The following is a 22800-nucleotide window of genomic DNA, read 5'->3' on the forward strand; positions in this document are numbered from 1 at the left end:
ATTGCTTGTGGAAGTGATTGGGTGGTGCTTCAATGTGGTCTGAAACTCCTCACCAGGTATGCTGGCTCTGGGCCTCCTGGGAGGTATGCACCAAAGTCAACTGATCCCTATGTTCTGTTCTGGCTCATACAGCATAAGCTACAAAGTGATTTCCAGTTGGCTGCTCCTTATGCTGGGCTTGGAGATGCACAGGAGAGGCCAAGCTATAAGCCAAGGCCAGCTGCTGCTAGTGTTGGGCCTAGGGCCACATAGCAAGACATAGAGGGCATGCAGAGGCCAGATGCTGCTTGTCTTGGGAGATTGTAGGGAAGTCTGAAGCATGAGTCAAGACAGGCTGTTCATATGGAAAGGCCACTGGAAACAGTTTGGATGGATCTGCAAGTTGGGTGGGGTTGGGTCTCAGGGAATACCAGGGCTAGCCAGGTTGATAGTGACTCAGATAAGGTGTGCATCTGCTGGCTCTGTGGGGGGTGAGCTTGGAAGGAGAGAAATGGTCTCTGCCATCCTTTTATATGGGAGAAAGCTATCCCTCCAGTCGTTGCCCTGATGCTAGACAACTCAGTTCTTCCATGTATGTCCCTGTTGCTTTTTGAGCTAGTGCCTCATCACTAGAGCTCAGATGGCGTGAGTTCATGTAAAGTGTGGGCACTTTAAGGTCTGGAACTTCAGAGCCTCACCATCTCAGCCACAATCCCTGCTGGGTTTTAGAGCCATAAGTTAGGAAGCCAGAACTCCTCTTTCTGGCACTGGAACCTCAGTCTAGGGGTTCTGATGTGGGGCTGGGACCCCTCACTCCTCAGGGAGGAACCACCAAATTCCAGCTACACCTGATTTGTATCTACTACATGTGGGTAAGACACCTACCCATTCAGTTTCTCCACCCCTCGTGCCAATCTGGTGCTTCTTTTTTAAATTATTAAAGACTCCTGTTTAGCTAGATTTCAGGTGGTTCTGATTGATGATTGTTCTATAGCTTAGTTGCAATTTTGATGTGATGTGGGAGGCTATGAATATTGCATTTACCTACACCATCACCTTAACTGGAGGCTCTATTGTTAAAATTTTAAATGTGAAATAAAACTCCCTTATTTTTATAAGAGTAATCTGAGAAGCATTTGAATAGTAAACATTTTGTACCAGACATTGACATTATCTGAAACAATATGCTTTTTGGAAGACAAAACTTCGGATGGACATTTGCAGATAGTGCACAATATCAAGGCAACACTCCTAGATACAAACAGACCATAACACATCACACTCACCCCTGCATTTGTTATTCTACTTCATGTGCAGCACCACCTATATGTGAGGAAAGAGAAAATTACTTGACTACTAACATTTTTCTAACTCTATATACTTTTCTATTGTTTAATTTATTCCCTGAAGTATGAATCTGAGAAAAAAATTTATAAAAACTTTAACAAGAAATTTTCATAATTTGTCCCTCAACTCTGTTACAAATAAATTGATTTGCAAAATCACCCTTTTACTTTCTTTGTTTCCTTTTGCTATTTCCTCACATTGTGTGATTGTATGTGTGCAAGTACATGTACTTACATGTGTAATGTTTCCAGAAGAGTGAATTTGGAATCATGCAACTATGGATTTGAATTATGATTCTATCATTTATTAACTGCTCAATTGTTACAAATATTAATTTTCTGGGTCTTCCCTCCTCCATTGTATTTTTTAATAAAATAATTTTCCTATATGATTTTTTTATAAGGAGGTATGAAGCTTGATGATAAAGAGGTGATATAGAAAGACTGATAGATAGTAAAGTACTAGATAATTTGAGGTTTTCAGAGGTTGATCCAATGTTGATACCAATTAATAATTATTCTTTTCTTTCTCTATGAAGCAAACCCAAACATATACTTTACCTTTCAGTTAAATGGTAACTCTTCTTTAATATTTTTATACTTCCAGGTCATATTGTACACTTTATGTTACATTACATTTACATTATTGACCTCCCTATCATGCTACCTACTGCTCCATGTGATTTTTACATTTGTAGCTCTAGTCTGTCTATCCATCTGTGTTCATGAGGACTGAGACCATATTTATTTTCCATGGTAACCTCAGGAATAATCATAGGACAGGACCCATAACAGCCTTTAAAAATAACAAGTTAAGAATAATATTAAATTAATAAATTATTCAGTTAATGATTATTATTTGTAATTGAAAGGTTATATAAGATGTTTAAAAATGAAATACATGTAAGTGGTTAACAACTGGATTTCATCCCTAACTCAATGACTAGTTTTCTTTTTTTAATCACTTTCTAATTTCTCAGTTGTAGTTGACATACAATATTATATTAGTTTCAGGTGTACGCCCTAGTGATTAGACATTATATACTTTACTAAGTGGTCATCCTGATTTATCTCATACCCATCTGACACCACACATAGTTATTAGAATATTATTGACTATATTCCCTATGACATCCCCATGAGTATTCTGTAACAATCAATTTCTTAATCCCTTCCCCCTTTTCTCCCATCCCCTAACCACCTTTAAATGACGCATTTTCTATATGACCTTGGGGAAGTAATTTCCTATTAACCCATGAAAGGACATGATGAATTAAATTATATCTTAAGTTATTTTCAGTTATAATATTTTAAAATTCTTTAGTTTTTGGTATCAATTTTTTAAGATTTTATTTATTTATTTTTAGAGAGAGAAGGAAGGGAGGGAGAGAGAGGGAGAGAAACATCAATGTGCGGTTGCTGGGGGTTATGGCCTGCAACCCAGGAATGTACCCTGGCTGGGAATTGAACCTGGGACACTTTGGTTCCCAGCCTGAGCTCAATCCACTGAGCTACGCCAGCCAGGGCTAGTTTTTAGTATCTTGCGGAAAACTAAAAAACACTTATATGATGATAATTGAGAAACTAGTATTTAAAAGAAGATGTACCTATTAATAACAAACAAAATCTTAGTCACTCCTAAGGGTAAAATTCAGACTTTCTTTGAGTTTTACCTTCTTCGTGTCAAAACAAAACAAGACAAGATACACACCAAAACTGGTCTAGTATAAGCAGAAGATTTTACTCTGGCCTAAGCAATAGACCTGTTTTATTGCACATGCTGCTTCAGTTTTATAGGAATCCTCCAGTTAACGTTACCAGTTTACATATAAAGGACCTAATGACACTGTTATTAATCACTAAGAATCAAAGAAGGGTATAAAGAACATGAGAAAGAAAGTAGACTAGGTCTCTGAAAGTGAATATGCTTGTCTTAGCCTAATTATAATAGCCCTAATAAAAAACTAAAGATTTAGGGATGGCTTAATAGAGAAGCGCAATAAAAAAAATGAAATATTCTGTGTTTTAGCAAACTCGAGTTAGAATCCTAACCATTGCATGCTTGTTATATTGCAGGGGACATTGCATGCTTGTTATATTGTCTTAGTGAGTCTTTTGAGTATAACATTTTAAGAGCATGTGGAGGCCAGTTTCCTTCAAATTACTGATTTGACAGTAGTTCATATATAGAACTCGAATCCATTAGACTACAGTTGCAACTAACTGAAACTAACTTGAGCTTCTAACTTACATTCAAATGTAGAATTTAGGATAAGGACACATGATTATTTCATAAAACCTTGCAGCTGAAATATAATGAGAGTTCCCTCAGAAAAGGACAGGAACAATAAATTAGTAGAACTTTGTAATTGGCTCAGTCTCCTGTTCCTTACTTTCTGTACTGCATTTTTTTACATCAAAGGCAAACTTTCCCTATATCTTGCTGTCATGTCAGAGCATATTTCACCAAGGGTTTTGAATTTATAGGATATGAATTTGACCACTAGCAGGGCCTGTCTCCTGTGCCCAATTCCAACATTCTATGGGAAAGAACCCATGGCTTGCATGAGGTGTCAATCACTAGTTTAATTTGTCATATGTAGCTGAGCATGAGCACAACAGTGGCTGGTGAGGATCAAAGGCTGTGGATTTGACAGAGAAATGTGCTTTCAGTAAACAAGCAAACAAATAAATTTAAATATGATAAAGATAGTGTTCTGAGGACTGAGAAGATACCTAAGTGTGGCTACTATAGAACCTTTAGAACCTTTAGTATTTATTTTAAGATTTAAGATTTTTATTTTTATTTACTTTTAGAGAGAGAGAGAGAGAGAGAGAGAGAGGGAGAAAGATCAGTGTACGGTTGCTGGGGGTTATGGCCTGCAACCCAGGAATGTACCCTGGCTGGGAATCGAACCTGGGACACTTTGGTTCCCAGCCCGCGCTCAATCCACTGAGCTACACCAGCCAGGTTTTTTTTTTTAAGATTTTTATTTTTATTTACTTTTAGGGAGGGAAGGGAGAGAGAGAGAGAGAGAGAGAGTATTTATTTTAAATCTGTCTCCACTTTACCAAGTATTCTTGGAAGAGGAGAGCTAGAATCCAAGAGACATGCAAGATCATCAGGTATTTTAAAACCATTTAGAACAAGCCCATTTTTCCCCTCTCATGCAAAGTTTCTAGAGGATCTAGTTTAGTCCTCTTGTTCAAAGTTTCCTTACTATAATATTCCTATAAAGATTTGCTTATTTTCAATGTAGTTAATGTCTTTTAGAACAAAGTCAATCTTTTAGTGAATTACATGCTATTTAGTGATTTATAAAATATACAGGGTGAAGCAGAAGTAGGTTTACAATTATGAGTCTGTGAAACACAGAGTTTATAATGGCATTATTTCTAAAATTTTTATTGTTTTTTGCCATTGCCATTTAGCCCCTTTATACCCTCTCCCCTTTGCAATCATTACACTTTTGTCCATGTCTGTGAGTCCTTCTCTTTTTTGCTTGCACATAGCTATCATTGTACTCTCTATCTGTGAGTCTGTCCCTATATTGCTTGTTAGTGTAGTTTATTCATTAGATTCTATGTAGAAGTGGAATCATACAGTGTTTGTCTTTCTCTGACTAGCTTATTTCACTTAGCATAATTCTCTCTAGGTCTACCCATGCTGTCACAAAAGGTAACATTTTCTTTGTTATGGCCAAATAGTAGTCCATTGTGTAAATCTTTATTTTATCCACTCATCTACTGATGGAAACATGGGCTCCTTCCCTATCTTGCTTATATTATTATTTATAAATTATTGTATTATTTCTATATGTAATAATTCTGCATACAATTTCCATATACAGTATATATAATACACTGGAAAACTACCTTTGTCCCATCTGTATATCAAATTTGCAATTAAAATATGAGTATTTACTTCAAAAGTTATATAAATAAATTTTAGTATACCCTATTTAAATATTTATTGATCTATTAACTACTATATTAATTCATTTAAATATTAACTAAATATTTTAATTTTTACTAATATACTATGTTTACCAGACCTCTGGTTTCTCCTCTATTAATTGTATTTCAAAATATAAAGGATCATTACATTTGTCAGGCTTGGATTAAATAGCAGTGAGTGCCTGCAAAGGCAGTAGGAAATGTTTTATATTTTATCCACATTTGTATTCAGTGCACTAAGTTTAGATGAGTCAGAGTATAGCTAATGTAGTTCAGCAGAATACACAATTGCTCAGCTGTAAATAGTCCTAAATTTTAGTTCTCAGGAAAAAATGGCCTCTTTGAACATGCTGTAATTACTTCAAAATAAAAAGTTAAAAATACAATAATAATATTGGAGTACAATCTAAAAGTATCTTTCTAATGCCAAGTTCATGAATAATAACACATTGTATAATGTGAGCTTTTACTATGTTTCATGAAGACCACAACTGAGAAAAAAACCTAGAAATTTGTGCCTCTAGGCTTTGAGAAATAATTCTTGTTTGAAAAAACCTCTCAGAAACATATTCTGTCCTTTCCAACATTGTGATTGATTTCTTTGTGGGATTATGGCTTATACATAGTGTTTGTTTGTAACTGTATTTGTTTATATATTGATGTCATTTTTTCATATTTAGGATCATGGCATTGAAATTTATAGTGTACTCTTTAATGTAGCACAATGCTGTGAGCAATTTCTAAAACATTAAATGTTTATTCAGTATAATTTTCATAACTGTACATTATTCAATAATATAGATATGCCACAATTTATTACCTTAATCTCCATTCACTGTATGCTATATTGTATTCACTAGTTTACATTTTTAAATAATGATGAGATTAATATTCTCATGCATAACTTTGCATGAGAATCTATTTTGTATTCAAGCTACAGATTACTTATATCAGATGTAGCACCCATTGCCTTTTCTTAAAGAATCTCACTGTATCCTGGTATTCTTTCCTACTTCTTTTATTCCTGCACAAGTCACATAATTCACATTGTGATAAGTTTGATACATGCCTTTACAGTCAATTTATTAGATTTATATATGTCCATACTTAAAATATTGAGTTGTTTCTTTTTTATGTTGGATTTGAAACCATACGTCATTGATAAAACTTGCATTTTCCTCTTAAAATTTTGATTTGCTACACATCTATTGTTTATGTATACAAGGAATTGTAATTCATTCATTTTTATTATTACATAGAATTAATTTCTATAAGAATATTCATTTAGTTTGTTTCAGATTTCATCATTAAAATAAGACTGTAATGAACATTGTTTTACATAATGCCTTTTGAAAAAAATTTAAATGTTTTTAAATTTTGCAGTGTTGATTGCATGTATCTTGAAGTGGAAGTAAGGGCTCATTTGCATTATCAGTTTTACTAGATGCTGTCCTAATGCTCTCTAATATGACTATCAGTATTAAAGAGTTTACTGTCATGGTAAGAGAGTCACGTTTTCTCTACTTCACTGAAGATTTTTGTTTCTTTTCACTTTCTTCTATTTAAAGTTTTAAAAATTTTTAAGAAATTAAAATAGAGCACTTTCATATACCATACACAAGAATTCATTCAAAATAAATTAAAGGCTTAAATATTAGATTCCAAATCATCAAAATCCTAGAAGAAAATATAGGCAATAACATGTAGGACAATTTTTTAGCTTTTTAAAATATATATTGCCTTGGGCAAAGGAACCAAAAGAAAAAATAAACAAAAGAGACTACATCACACTAAGAAGTTTTTGCACAACAAAGGAAGCCATTAACAAAATGGAAAGACAACCCACTGAATGTGATACATATTGGCCAGTGATATATCTAAGTGGTTAATATCCAAAATTTATAAAGAACTTAAAAATTCTACACACACACACAAACAATTCAATTAAAAAACGGCAAATCACCTCAACAAAAACTTCTCCAAAGAGGACATACATATGGTCAATAGACATATGAAAAGAAGCTCAATGTCACTAATGATCAGACAAACGCAAATTAAAATCACAGTGGGACAGCACCTAACACTTGACAGAATGGCTATCATCAAACAAAAGTGTTGGTGAGGATGTGGAGAAAAGGAAACCCTAATGCATTGTTGGTGGAAATGCAAATTTGTACAGCTGTTACAGACCAACAAGGGGGGACCTGGGAAGATATACTACTACCGAAAGGAGGCCCCCAGGATCATTATGTCTGATGCCAGAGGAAAGACATCTCTCAATGCCAGAGGTTCATGAAAAAAAAAGGAAATGTTTATTTAATGTTATACAGACTTAAAGTAGTCTGTGTAGCATGACCTAATGTCTTTATCAAAATCCCAAAGTCCCTTAAAACACCCACAAACACACACAGTCCTTCCTTCTCCCTTTGCCCAGTTTGGGGCACTGTATCTCATGAAAAGAAATAGAAGCCTGTGATTCAGGCATCCCCCAGTTCTTCCCAGTAATCTGTTTCAGCTGGTAGGCCTCCCTCCATTCCCAGCACCGTCAACTGTGTTGCCAGGATCTCTGCTAAAGCTGGGTGGTGGGTTCCCCCTTCTAAAGCTGTGGGGGTCCCCACTCTAGCAAAACCATGTGGTTCTTCCTCCACTTCCCCAGCTGCATGGTCCTCTCTGCACAATGGCTCTGGGAGTCTCCACTCTGCCAAAACTGCATCATTCTCCCCCAACAATGGCTGCTGTGTCTGTGTTTAAATCCCCTCGCCAATCCTCCTCTGCAGTCCCATTTCCAACTCCTCCCACAATTGGCCACACTTGCCAGCACTCCCATATCCTTCCAGCTTCACTGGGCTGCCATTGTGGGTTTGGACAGGTGTGGCCCCATGTCATGGAGAAAATCTTCTTCAAGCTCCCATGCAGGCACTGTAACTCAGGGGACCTGCCCCCCAGTTACGGCTTGGTGGGGAAGTTACTTCCATTCCCCTGGCTCAAAGCAGGGCCATAGCTATTTAACATATCTATGCAACCTGTTAAAAGTTATAGATATGTAAAATGACCACACCAGAGGTTAGCTGCAAAGCTGTTGCTATGCAAAACAGCTCTCAATGGCCCTGCTCCATTTGTCCCTTCCATCAACCCACACCTGTTGGGGGCAGGGGCTGAGGACATCCTAACATTTCCTGGACACCTTGAGCTCCGGACCCCATTACAAATTCCTATTTAGGGTCCCCCCTCTTGGCTGCCCCTGTTACACAGCCACTGTACATCACAGTATAGAGTTACATCAAACAATTAAAAGTGGAACTGCCTTATTACCCATTGATTCCACTGAAGGGAATATATGTGAAGAAATCCAAAATACTAATAAAAAGAATATATGAGATTTGGAAGCATCTCAGATGCCCAACAGTAGATAAGTGGAAAAAAGTGCTTTGGGGGCTGGCTGGTATGGCTCAATGGACTGAGTGCTAGCGTTTAAACCAAAGGGTCAGTGGTTCAATTCCCAGTTAGGACAAATGCCTGAGTTGTAGACCAGTTCCCCAGTAGGGGGTATGTGAGAGGCAACCACATATTGATGGTTCTCTCACTCTCTTTCTCCGTCCTTTCCCCTCTCTCTAAAAATAAATAAATAAAATCTTCCCCCCAAAATACACCTGCTTATAGTCACCGCTAATAAAAAAAATGCTTTGGTATATTTATGCAGAAGAATACTACTTGACTTAGAAAACAGAAAGGAAATCTTACCTCTTGCAACAACATAGACGAGCCTGGAGAACATTATAGTAAATGAAATAAGTCAGAGATAGAAAAGTACATTATGATTTCATTCATATTTGAAATCTAATTAACAAAGTAAACTAACAAACAAAATAGAAACTGATGCATGGATACATAGGTACATAGATTGACAATGGTCAGAGGGGAGGAGTGTAGGGGGCTTAGGTGAAAAGGTAAAGGAATTAAACAAGGAAGACCCTTGTAGACACAGGCAAACAGCATTGTGATTGCCTGAGGGGTAAAGAGTGTGGGGAGGTAGAAGAGGATAAAGGGGAGAGAATGGTGATGGAAGGAGACTTGAACTGGGAAGGTAAACACACAATATAATATACAGATGATTTGTTATAGAATTGTATACCTGAAACATATATAAGTTTATTAACCAATGCCACCCTAATAAATTCAATGAAAATAAAATGAAATAAAAATAATTTATCATTTAAATATGCAATTTCCTGTTTACTGGTGATGCTGACATTCTTTAAATATTTTATTGGTAATTTTAAGCACTTCTTTTATAAATTGCTGCTTATATCCTTGTCCATTGTATGTTTTATATTTTTAAATCAGTACAAGTCCTTTATACAGTTTTAAAATAGATGTTTTTTATTGTTAAATATGTTGTAAATAATGAAACAGCCTATTATTTTATCATAATATTGCCTGTGATGTGTTTTGCTGGGAGGGGTAATACTTATATATGTAAGTATAATATGTATGTATATATGTTTGTTTGTGTGTGTATATATATATAATGTGTTTAACATTTAATAAACTTAAAATCAATTGAAATGACAATGAAAACACACGCAACAAGGAAGGGCTTTAAAGATATCTTACAAACGAGTAGCTACAAACAACCAAAAAGAACATTGTAAAAATGAAAAAAAAATAAATATAGGTAAAAGCAATTATATAATATTATTAACTTTGGAGATTTAGGCTAAGATGGTGTCAGAGTAGGAAGGAGCAGATTCGGTTTCCCTCTGCTCAGGGGAGAAAATCCTGACTGATCTATGAAGTAGACAAGCAAGCAAACAACTACTTCAGCATTTTTGAAAATAGGGGACCAAGGATTGTGGTAGAACCGAAAAACGGGACCCTAAGAAGAGTGCTGCAACAAGGTAGGGTACCGGGGACGAGCGTGTGGTCTGGGGGCTGCAGCCCCAGGCCCAGGGCCCGCTGCTGGGTTTGCCACAGAGTCCTTGGGAGAGAGCCAGGACAACTGCTCCCTCACCAGCCAAACAAGATCTGAGCGGCACTGGGAGGAATCCAGGTACTAGCAAACACACAAGGGCTGTGAGCACCTTTGGAGGCTGTGGACACCAGAGGGGCTGGGTCTCACAGCGGGCCCTGATCCCCACAGTCACCTGGTCTGGCTGGAGAGTTTGGCAGAGAGAGAAGGCAGGCCACTGTGTGGGGTGGCAGGCTTGAACACCGGGAATTTTTCAAGAGGAAGGGGTGAATGGACAGATAGTGTTTGGGGAATTCTCCTAAAGTGATCATTCACTCCAGCCTCCCTGCCACCCAGCCGAGGGTGCCTGTGCAGGGAGAGCATCCCCGCACCCCAGTCCACAGCAGCAACCCTGGGGAAAGATCTGATTCCCACACCCAGGGCACAAGGCTGAGAGGCCACATTAGCTTCCCAGACAGTGCAGGAGCCAGTGAGAGCACCTCTGACAGAGGAAGAAAAGACATTGACCAATCACCCCTCAGCCTGCCCCCGCCAGCAAGAGCAGAAAACCGGTTTGGCCACTTGGAAACCAAGAGACTTTTTAACTTGATTCTATTTTTTTTAACAATTCTTAATTTTTTTTAATTTTTATTGTTATTATTCTCTTTCAATTTCCTTTTCCTCTCTTTCCTGATTTCTTGTTTTATTTCTTCCTCCTTCCTTTCCTCCAATTTTATCTCTTCTTCCTTCCTTTGTCTGCCTTTTCTATTTTTATTTTTTTAATTTTTTTCTAAATACGTACAAGTGAGACAAAATCCTGGATCTGTGAAAAGACCAAAGTTGAACCCAAAGATGGGGCATCACAACAGCGGGGACAGTGAGACAAATTTCACTCTGCTATTACAGAGAACCTGCAAGTTATTGCATGTTTGTATTATTATTATTATTTCAATATTCTTACATCTTTTTTTAATAGCATTTTTGTATCCCTCTTCTTTTTGTATAGTCTGCTTTGCTAGGCTGGATACATTGTATAACCTGACAGATTTCCCCTGATATTTCTATTCATACTATATTGCTAATCTACTGTCCTTTAACTTACCTGTGTCCCATTAGCACACTACTCGAGGTTCTGCACTCCCTATTCTTGTTACCTAGATCTCATAGATTCTGTCATATGATTGTTGCCCTAATATTATTGTAAATAATTGCATGTTCCATGCAGTTGTAATTACTTAACAACACCCCTCCCAGATCTTAGCCCACTTCACGGTTTCCTGAACTCTATTACTGTAGTGGTTAACTCTATTCTCTCACACACTGCACCTAGTTACTATCCTTTACTCTCACCTTACCTCAGAATCTGACCTCCCACAACCTCACTGCTTTCTAGATCCAACTGACAATCCTTCCTTCTCCAGCAAGAGTCTTATCTTCCTTCCATCCTTCATAAAAATCAGATAGCTGGGTGGAAGATTCACTGTTAACACTATACATAGTCAAAGGATCTCCTATCACTTCTCTACTTGTTGCTACTGTAAATATCATAGAATACTCTCTTGCTGCCTTAAACCATTTTGCCTTCCCCCTCCAACTGATCACAAAAAAGAGTAGGTGGAAGAGGTGAACACCAGGATACCCAATGGAAGAGGAAACCCAACAACAAATGAACCACTAACAGATAACAACAGCAGAAGGTAAAGGAGGGAGTGCTAACCACACAAACCTCAATCCAGGACCTATCTGGAAATACAACTAAACAGTAGAGACAGTACCCAATACAAAAAGCTGAATAAGAGCAAGAGCGAATTCTTCAAACCTTATACACAAGGAAGAACCAGCTTCAACACAACCTGTCCTCACCAGCACAACAAAATATAGGAGGTGGTGGACAGAGTGACCCTCATTTAACCAGCTGGTGGGAAGGAACCACCAAAGAAAGACCCAACAACAACCAAAGGCAAACACAAATCCAACTTGAATGACAGCTTGGGAGATCAAGGAAACTGCACCACTGAAACTCACTGCTGTTCTACTAAAGAAGTTCACACCACAAACCCGGGAGCCAGAACAGATCAATTTAAGAAGCTGAGGCTAACAAGAATAGTTCCACAAACTAGAGGAAGACAAAGAAACAATCCCCAATTGAAAGGAAAGGAGGAAGCCTCAGAAAGAATGCTAAATGATATAGAAGCAATTCAAGTATCAGATATTGAGTTAAAAGCAATGATTGTCAGGAAGCTCAATGAGCTCACAATGAGCTACCAGAAACTACAGGGAAGCTACAATGAACGCGCTGAAAACTACATCAGCATGAAAAAGGAAATAGAAACTCTAACAAGGGCCAAGAGGAAATGAAGAATACAATTTCTGAACTGAAGGACACAGTAGAATGAATGAAAATCAGGATCGATGAAGCAGAAGATTGGATCAGCAACCTAGAGGACAAAGTAGAAGAAAACACCCAGAAAGAGCAAGAAAAGGAACAGAGGCTCAGAAAAAATGAAGAGGGATTAAGAGAAAAGGAAGATAATATGAACCATAATAATATTTGTATAATAGGGTTACCAGAAGGAGAAGAAGGAGAGCAAGGAATAGAAAACCTATTTGAAAAAGTAATGATGGAAAACTTCCCTAATTTGATGAGAGAAAAATTCACACAAATTCAGGAAACACAGAGACTTCCAGTGAAAAGGAACCCAAAGCGACCCACATCAAGGCACATCATAATTAAAATGGCAAAATTTCAAGGCAAAGAGAGAATCTTAAAGGCAGCAAGGGAGAAACAGGAAGTAACATACAAGGGAGCCCCAATAAGGCTAACAGATGACTTCTCAATGGAAACACTTCAAGCCAAAAGAGAGTGGCAAGAAATACTCCAAGTAATGAAAACCAGAGGCCTGCAACCAGGACTACTTTACCCAGCAAGGCTTTCAATCAAGATAGAAGGCCAAATAAGAAGCTTCTCAGACAAAAGAAGTCTAAAAGAATACACCTCCACCAAACCAGCTCTGCAAGAGATGCTAAAGGGACTGCTGTAAGGAAAGAACAGAAAAGAGAGAGTGAGAGAGGAACACACATACATAAAAGGCAATAAATAAGTACCTATCAATAATAACCTTAAACATAAATGGATTAAAAGCTCCAATCAAAAGACATAGAATAGCTGATTGGATAAGAAAACATGACCCACACATATGCTGCCTACAAGAGACCCACCTCAGGATAAAAGACCTGCACAGGCTGAAAGTGAAGGGCTGGAAACAAATTTTCCAATAAATGGACAGGAAAAAATAGCCGGGGTAGCAATACTCATATCTGACAAAATAGACTTCCAAAGAAGGATGATAAAGAGAGACCCAGAAGGTCATTTCATAATACTCAAGGGAAGAATTCACCAAGAAGACATAAATATTGTAAATATATATGCACCCAACATAGGAGCACCCAAATACATGAAGAAAATCTTAGAGGACTTCAAGAAAGATATTGACAGCAACACAATTATTGTGAAGTACTTTAACACCCCACTATGAAAAATGGACAGATCTTCCAAACAAAATATCAACAAAGATATTGTGGCATTGAACAATACCCTAGATGAAATGGGCTTTACTGATATATACAGAACCCTGCATCCCAAAGAAGCTAAATACACATTCTTATAAAATGTACTTGGAACATTTTCAAAGACTGACCACATGATAAGACACAAAACAAGCCTCAACAATTTCAAAAGAATTGAAACAATACCAATCATTTTCTCAGATCATAAGGGACTGAAGCTAGAAACCAACCCGAAGGAAAAAAACCCCAAACACTCTAATTCATGGAGATTAAATAGCATGCTATTAAACAATGAATGGGTCAAGAATGATATTAGGGAAGAAATCAAAAGGTTTTGGAAACAAATGAAAACAAACTCACAACAACTCAAAACTTATGGGACACAGCCAAGGCAGTCCTGAGAGGGAAGTTCATAGTGATACAGGCCCACCTAAAAAAGTTAGAAACATTTGAAACAAACAACCTAACCCTACGCCTAGAAGAACTAGAGGAACAACAACAAAGACAGCCCAGAGCAAGCAAAAGGAAGGAAATAACCAAGATCAGAGCAGAATTAAATGACATAGAGACTAAAAGCACAATTCTAAGGATCAATGAATCCAGGAGCTGATTCTTTGAAAAGATAAACAAAATCAGCAAGCCTTTAAGCAGACTCATCAAGAAAATAGAGAGAAAACCCAAATAAACACAATCAGAAATGAAAGAGGAGAGATTACAACAGATACCACAGAAATACAAAGGATTGTAAGAAATTACTATGAAGAACTGTATGCCAAGAAATTTGAAAACTTAGATGCAATGGACAAATTTCTAGAAACATATAATATCCCAAAACTCAATGGAAAAGAAGCAGAAAGCCTGAACAGACCAATAACAGCAAAAGAAATTGAAGCGGTAATCAAAAAACTCCCAACACACAAAACCCGTGGACCAGATGGTTTCACAGGAGAATTCTACAAAGCATTTAAGGAAGAGCTAACCTCTATCCTTCACAGACTATTCCAAAAAATCCACAAAGATGGAAGACTCCCAAACTCTTTTTATGAGGCCAACATCATCCTAATTCCAAAACCAGATAAAGACACAACAAAGAAAGAGAACTTCAGGCCAATATCGCTGATGAACATTGACACTAAATTCCTCAACACAATACTGGCAAACCGCATCCAACAGTACATTAAAAGGATCATACACCATGACCAAGTGGGATTCATTGCAGGGATGCAAGGATGGTATGATATTCACAAATCAGTAAATGTAATACATCACATAAACAAAAGCAAAGACAAAAACCACATGATCATATCAATTGAGGCAGAAAAAGCATTTGATAAGGTACTGCACCCATTCATGATAAAAACACTCAGCAAAGTGGGAATAGAGGGAGCATTCCTCCACATAATAAAGGCCATATATGAGAGACTTACAGCCAACATCATACTCAGTGGGAAAAAATTAAAATCTTTTCCACTAACATCAGGAACAAGACAAGGCTGTCCACTTCCACCACTTCTATTCAATACAGTACTGGAAGTTTTAGCTACAGCGATCAGACAAGAAAAAGAAATAAAACACATCAAAATCAGAAAGGAGGAAACAAAACTGTCACTGTTTGCAGATGACATGATAGTGTACATAGAAAATACTATAGACCCCACCAAAAAACTGCTTGACCTAATAAATGAATTTGGCAAAACAGCAGGATACAAAGTCAATATCCAGAAATCAAAGGCATTCTGTATGCCAACAATGAAACAACAGAAGCAGAGATCAAGAAAAAAAAATCCCATTTGAAATAGCAAAAAGCAAAATACAATGCCTAGGAATAAACCTAACCAAAGAGGTAAAAGACCTGTATTCAGAAAACTACATAACACTGAGGAAAGAAATTAGGGAAGACACAAACAAATGGAAACATATACCATGTTCATGGCTTGGAAGAATTAATATAATCAAAATGTCCATACTAGCAAAAGCAATTTACACATTCAATGCAATACCTATTAAGGTACCAATGGCTTACTTCACAGACATAGAACAAGCACTTCAAAAATTTATATGGAACCATAAATGACCCCAAATAGCTGCTGCAATTTGGGAAAGAAGAGTAAAGTAGGAGGGATCACAATACCTGACACTAAACTATACTACAAGGCCACTGTAATCAAAACAGCCTGGTACTGGCATAAAAACAGGCACATGGGCCAATGGAACAGAACAGAGATCCCAGAAATAAATCCAAGTATCTGCGGTCAATTAATATTTGACAAATGAGGCAGCAACATAAAATGAAATAAAAATAGCCTATTCAACAAATGGTGTTGGGAGAACTGGACAGCTACGTGCAAAAAAAAAAAAAAATGAAACTAGAGCACCAACTTACACCTTATACAAAAATAAATTCAAGGTGGATAAAAGACTTAAATATAAACTGTGACACCATTAAAGTCCTAGAAGAGAACGTAGGTAGGAAAATCTCAGATATTTCATGCAGAAATTTTTTACTGACATGTCTCCTAGAGCAAGGGACATAATGGAAAGAATAAACAAATGGGACCTCATCAAAATAAAAAGCTTCTGCATAGCTAAAGAAAACAGTATCAAAATAAAAAGAGAACCAACTGTATGGGAAAACATATTTGCCAGTGCTACCTCAGACGAGGGTTTAATCTCCAAAATATATAAAGAACTTACATGACTCCACTCTAAGATGACAAGCAAGCCAATTAAAAAATGGGCAAAGGACTTGAAAAGACACTTTCCCAAGGAGGACATGCAGAAAATCCAAAGACACATGAAACGATGTTCTATATCGCTAGTTATCAGAGAGATGCTGATTAAGACCACAATGAGATACCACTTCACACCAGTCAGAATGGCCATCATAAACAAAGTAACAAACAACAAGTGTTGGAGAGGTTGTGGAGAAAAGGAGACCCTAGTGCACTGTTGGTGGGACTGCAGACTGGTACAACCACTATGGAAAGCAGTATGGAACTTCCTCAGAAAACTAAAAATGGATGTGCCTTTTGACCCTGCAATTCTACTGCTGGGACTACATCCTAAAAACACTGAAACACCAATACAAAAGAACCTTTGCAGTCCAATGTTCATAGCAGCACAATTTACAATAGCTAGGTTCTGGAAGCAACCTAGATGCCCATCAGTAAATGAATAGATCAAAAAACTATGGTACATTTACACAATGGAAATCTATGCAGCAGAAAGAAAGAAGGAGCTCCTACCCTTTGCAACAGCATGGATGGAGCTGGAAAGCATTATGATAAGCAAAACAAGCCAGGCAGTGAAAGACAAATACCACATGATATCACCTTTAACAGGAACCTAAACAACAAAAGAAAGAAACAAGTAAAATATAACCAAAGACACTGAAATAGGGAAAAGACTGACAGTGACCAGCGGGGAGAGAAGAGGGAATTTCACGGGGGAATGAGTAGGATTTACAGGGACAAATTTGAAGGACACATGGACAAAAACTAGGGGTGGGTGGTAATGGAAGGGAAGTAGGGAGGGTTGGGTGGGTGGGCTGGAATGGGAGTAAAAGGCAGAAAACTGTACTTGAACAATGATTAAAATAAAATAAAAAAAAACTATAAAACCATATGGACTTAATTGATATTTATGTAACTTTTCCCCTTAAAGTGACAAAATATATATTTTTCTCAAGTGCAAAATGAAACATTCTCAAGAATAAATCATGTTGGTCTCAAAACTAGTCTTAACAAACTTAAAACTTTCAAAATCATATCAAGCATATTTTCTAACTATGATAGTATAAAACTGGAAATTAATGACAAGAAAAAAAACTGGAAAAACTACCAATATCGGGAGATTAAACAACAAGCTATTGAACAACTATTGAGTCAAATAAGAAATAAAAGATGTCAAAGATACATAAAGACAAATTAAAATAAAAATGTGACATAAAATTTTGGGGGTAGAGCCAAAGCAGTACTAAGGGGAGATTTTATAGCATTAAAAACCTACCTCGAGAAACAAGAAAAATCTCAGGTAAACAATTTAACCTTATACATTAAAGAACTAGAAAAAGAAAAACAAAAAAAGCCTAAAGTCTGTAGAACAGAGAAAATAAGAGCAATCAAAGTAGAAATAAATGATACAAAGAACAAAAAGACAAATATTTAACAACAAAAAAAATAATTGATTCTTTGAAAAGAGAAACAAAATTGACAAACCTCTGTCTGGACTCACTCAGGAAAGAAGACTCAAGGAAATAAAATCATGAATTGAAGAAAATGTTATAGTGAACACCACAAAAGTACAATAATTATAGGAGAATAACACAAAAGGTTATATACCACCAGATTAAATAAACTAAAAGAAATTAACAAATTATTAGAAGTATCCAAACTTCCTCGAGTAAGTCATGAAGTAAAAAAATAATAGGTTGATCACTAGTAAGGAAATAAAACAGTAATCAAAAGCCTCCTAAAAAACAGAAGTCCAGGACCAGGAGTCTTCACTAATGAAATCCTTACAAACATTCAAAGAAAATTTCAAAGATATCTTTCTCACTTCTTCCAAAAAATTCAAGAAGAAATACTTTTTAACTCATTTTACAAGGCCAACATTACCCTAATAACAAAACCAGGCAAGAACAACATATACAAAAATAATGATAATAACAGACCACTATCTTTAGTGAACAGAGATGCAAAAAATTTCTAAATCAATGCTAGCAAATCAAATACAATAATACATTAAAAGAATCTTGTATTACAATCAATTGAGGTTCATTCAGAAATGCAAGGATGGCTCAATAATTGCAACTTAATCAATTGATGTACCTACCACATTAACAAAATAAAGATAAAAGTCATATAATCTACTGATAGATAAAGAAAAAGGCATTGACAATATACAATACCATTTATGATTAAAATACTCAATAAAATGAGTATAAAAGGAAAGTACCTCTAATAATAAGTACCATATATGACAAAACCACAGCTAACATCATATTCGATTGTGAAAAACTAAGTTTTTTATCTAAAATCAGGAATAACACTAGGATGCCTACTTTTGCCACTGTTACTCAAAACAGTAGTGGAAGTTTCATCCAGGCCAATTAGGCAAGAAAAAGAAATAAAAGTCATCCGACTTGGGGATGAAGAAATAAAATTGTCACTATTTGCAGATGACACAACACTATGTATAAAAAGCCCTAAAGACTTCACCAAAATCTATTATAAACAATAAACAAGTAAAGTTTCAGGATATAAAAATCTGTTGCGTTCCTATATACTACTGATGAAATATCAAAGAAAATTGAAGAAAACAATCCCATTTACAAATGAAGAAAAAATATAAAATACCTAGGACTGAACTTAGCACAGGAGGGATGGAGATGTGTACTGAAAACTACAAAACATGTTGAAAGAAATCTAAGAAAATATGAAGAATAAAAAGATATTTTGTTTCATGGACTGGAAGAAGTAACATTGTTAAAATGGCCACATCACCGAAATCAATACAAAAATTTAATGCAATCTATCAAAATACCAATTATATTCTTCACAAATATCCTAAACTTTGTATGGAACTACAAAAGACCTGAAATAACCAAAGCAATAGAGATAAAGGGACAAAGCTGGAGGTACTACTCCCTGACTTCAAATTATACTACCAAGCTACAATAGTTATAACAGCATGGTATTGGCAGAAAAGCAGACAAGACCAATGGAATAAGTAATTTTCAACAAAGAACCCAAAAACATACAATGAAGATTACTTCAATAAACTGTTGGGAAAACTGGACAACTACATGCAAAAGAATGAAACTAGTTTGGCACCTGACATTCTACACAAAAAATCAACTAAAACTAGATTAAAGACTTGAATATAAGACGTGAAACAATAAAATAGAGGAAAACAGGTTCTTGTCTCAGAAGAGTTTTTCTGAACTTGACCATAAAAGTAAGGGAGTAAAAAAAAAATATATAAGTGAATGGGACTACATCATACTGAAAAAAACTACACAGAAATAAATACATACATACATACATACCAACTGAGTGGAATGAGATGTTTGCAAATGATGCTTCTGATAAGACACTAAGATCTAAAATATATAAAGAACTCATGTATACAATTCAATTAACCACAAAGAAAAGATTAAACATTTCCACTTGTGACAAGGATGGATCTTGAAAGTATTATTATGTAAAATAAGTCAGACAGAAAAGGCTGATAACTGTATAATTTCATTCTACAAAAGTATGAAACAGAAAGGAACAAATTAACAAACAAAGCAAATAAACAAAAATAAGCTTGTAGATACAGACAACAAAATGGTGGTAACCAGAAGAGAAAGAGGATGGAGGAAGGATGAAGAGGATAAAGGGGGTCAAGTATACAGTAAGAGAAGGAAATTACTTCAGGTGGTGAGCACATAATAAAGTACACAGCTGTCATAAAGTTGTAAAGCTCAAATTTATATAATATTATTGGCCAATGGCACCCCGATATGTTTAATAATAAAAATTAAAATAAACTCTTGCAAAAATAATAATATTATTAACTTTTCACTAACACACTCTTTTAAAAAAAGCTATGCCATAACAGAGTTAAGAATTAATCTAAGAACAAAAATAAATGGGTTTCTTCTTTTGTATACAGCAATAGCTCAATCATTTCTACTGATATGATTTCTAATTTGAAATAAGAAAGACTCCTGAATCATTTTTATTATATTTTATGATTATGCTAGTATAGTGGCCCCTTTTTTTCTGCCTTTGTTCCCCTCCACCCAGCACCCCTTTCCTCAGCAGTCCCCACACCATTGTTCCCATTCATGGGTCATGTGTATAAATTTTTTAACTACTCCATTTCCTGTATTGTAATTTATATTTCCATGGCTATTCTGTAGTGAGGATTATAGGGTATCAGCAGTTTTATTTGACAAAAACACACTTAGAAAAACAAATATTTTTTTAAAGATTAAATTCATGTTATTTAATATGTCCATCAATATTTCAAACAATGTTTGGCCTGTAATGTTTCTTTCAATCATGTATATTTTCCTTAGTTGCATAGTTGTAGAAAATTTGCTCACACTGGTTCATATAATATAATTAATCTATATGGTAAATGATAGTAACTGTCACAAGTCCAATACACTGTATTTCTTAAATACTTCCTCCTACTTTATATGTAATATGGTTACCCACAACAAAGTTAATATTTTCCTTATCTCTCTATTTTTGATAATCTGGTTATATTTCTTTCTATGCAATATATTTCAATACCTTTTTCCTTTATATCAGAAGAAAAGTTCTTCCCAATTTTTCACTTGCTAAATGTATTCTAATAATTTCTATTTTTTAATCTTACCTTATACCCTCCGCTGATATATTCTTCTTTGTTATAATATAATCTCTATATACTTCCCAGCTAGAGATTACATTTCCTAGCTCCTTTTGAAACCTTTATAATCCTATTGGACAATAATAAGTGAGAAAAAATAGATGTACTTTAACAACTGTAATTCTTGAAGAAATGCATGTCTTCTTCCCTTGCCTCCCCACAAAACAAGAACTGTGGAATTAGGGAGAAATGAGGAATGATGACTTCTAAAGGGCATAGAGTTAATTTTTGGTGTAATGAAAATTAATTGTGGTGATTGATTGTACAACTCTCAATATATAAAAAACAGTGAATTGTGAACCTTTAAGTGGGTGAATTTTACTATATGTATATTTTATTTCAATAAGCTGTTATTTAAAAATAAGTGCATGAAAAATACTGGGATTTCAGAAAAAATGTATTGGTTTTCAACATTTTGAGTAAGACATTTATATGAGGCTTATCTTTGGGAAAATAACTTATCTAGAATAAACACTGGAAAGTATAGTAAAAAAATGGCACTATAGGGCAATTTATAGATGATTTTGGATACCAGGGCATGTAGTATAAAAGCAATTGTGCAAAGAATGAAGAGCCTTTAAAGAAGTTAGTCCTAGAAAATGACAAAACTAGAGTTGTGTCTGAAATATGTGAGAAGCAATAAGATACATGATGAATTAGAACAAGGAGACACTAACAAAAGGTCATGTTTGGTACAGTGACAAATGGGTATGAGAGAAATGAAAAAATATTGCTGATGAAGTTTTAAACTGGTTGATATAAAATATGGTTGTTTAAATAAAAGGATAAGAGAAGCAGCTTTGAGTGAGTGGATAGGTAATAAATTTGCTTTTATTATACCAAATTGAGGTATTGGTAAAACATACTGTACAGCTGAAAAGCAATTATTTAGAAATGTGGCCTAGAAATTTGGGAGAATGGACATTTTTCAGATGAGAAAACTGTTCCTGAGGATGATAATTAACTGATAATAACATGGTTTTGGTACCCCAATTTTATCACAAGCATATTTTGTCTAAACTATTGACATTCAACACTCAATTAGCAATATAAGGAGACTTTGATATCATATTGATGATGGGAAATATGAATCTGGCCAGTCTTAGCTCATATGGCATTTTTGTGAGGATTATAAAAAGGTATCTCTTTTTATTGCAGGCCCATGGTGTCTGGCAAAGGGGCTGAATTTAACCACTCACATTCATTCTCAGTTTGGAAATTTTGAGTAGCATCTGCATGACAATATAAATAATCTCCAACATAATGCTTCCAAATTTTACTTTATATGAAGATTAAAAGTGCATACACAGGAGATAACATTTGAATTTGACCCATGAATAAACAACTCCACTAAAAATCATTGACAATGTATCATCAAAACACATTATGTCATATATAGTGTGCCTCACTGAACTGGAATCCCATAATGATATTTAACTACACATTAAATCACCAGAAACTCATTGAGAGTTATCTTGCTCTTACTGCTTTTTACTTCACATTACCACCTTGAATATTCTATCTCTAACTCACAGATAATTGGAACTGGGTTTGGGGATTATTGCACGTCAATTACAGGATAGGTTTAATAGCACA

The sequence above is a fragment of the Phyllostomus discolor genome, chromosome 3, assembly GCF_004126475.2.
Source record: "Phyllostomus discolor isolate MPI-MPIP mPhyDis1 chromosome 3, mPhyDis1.pri.v3, whole genome shotgun sequence".
Classification (NCBI taxonomy): Eukaryota; Metazoa; Chordata; class Mammalia; order Chiroptera; family Phyllostomidae; genus Phyllostomus; species Phyllostomus discolor.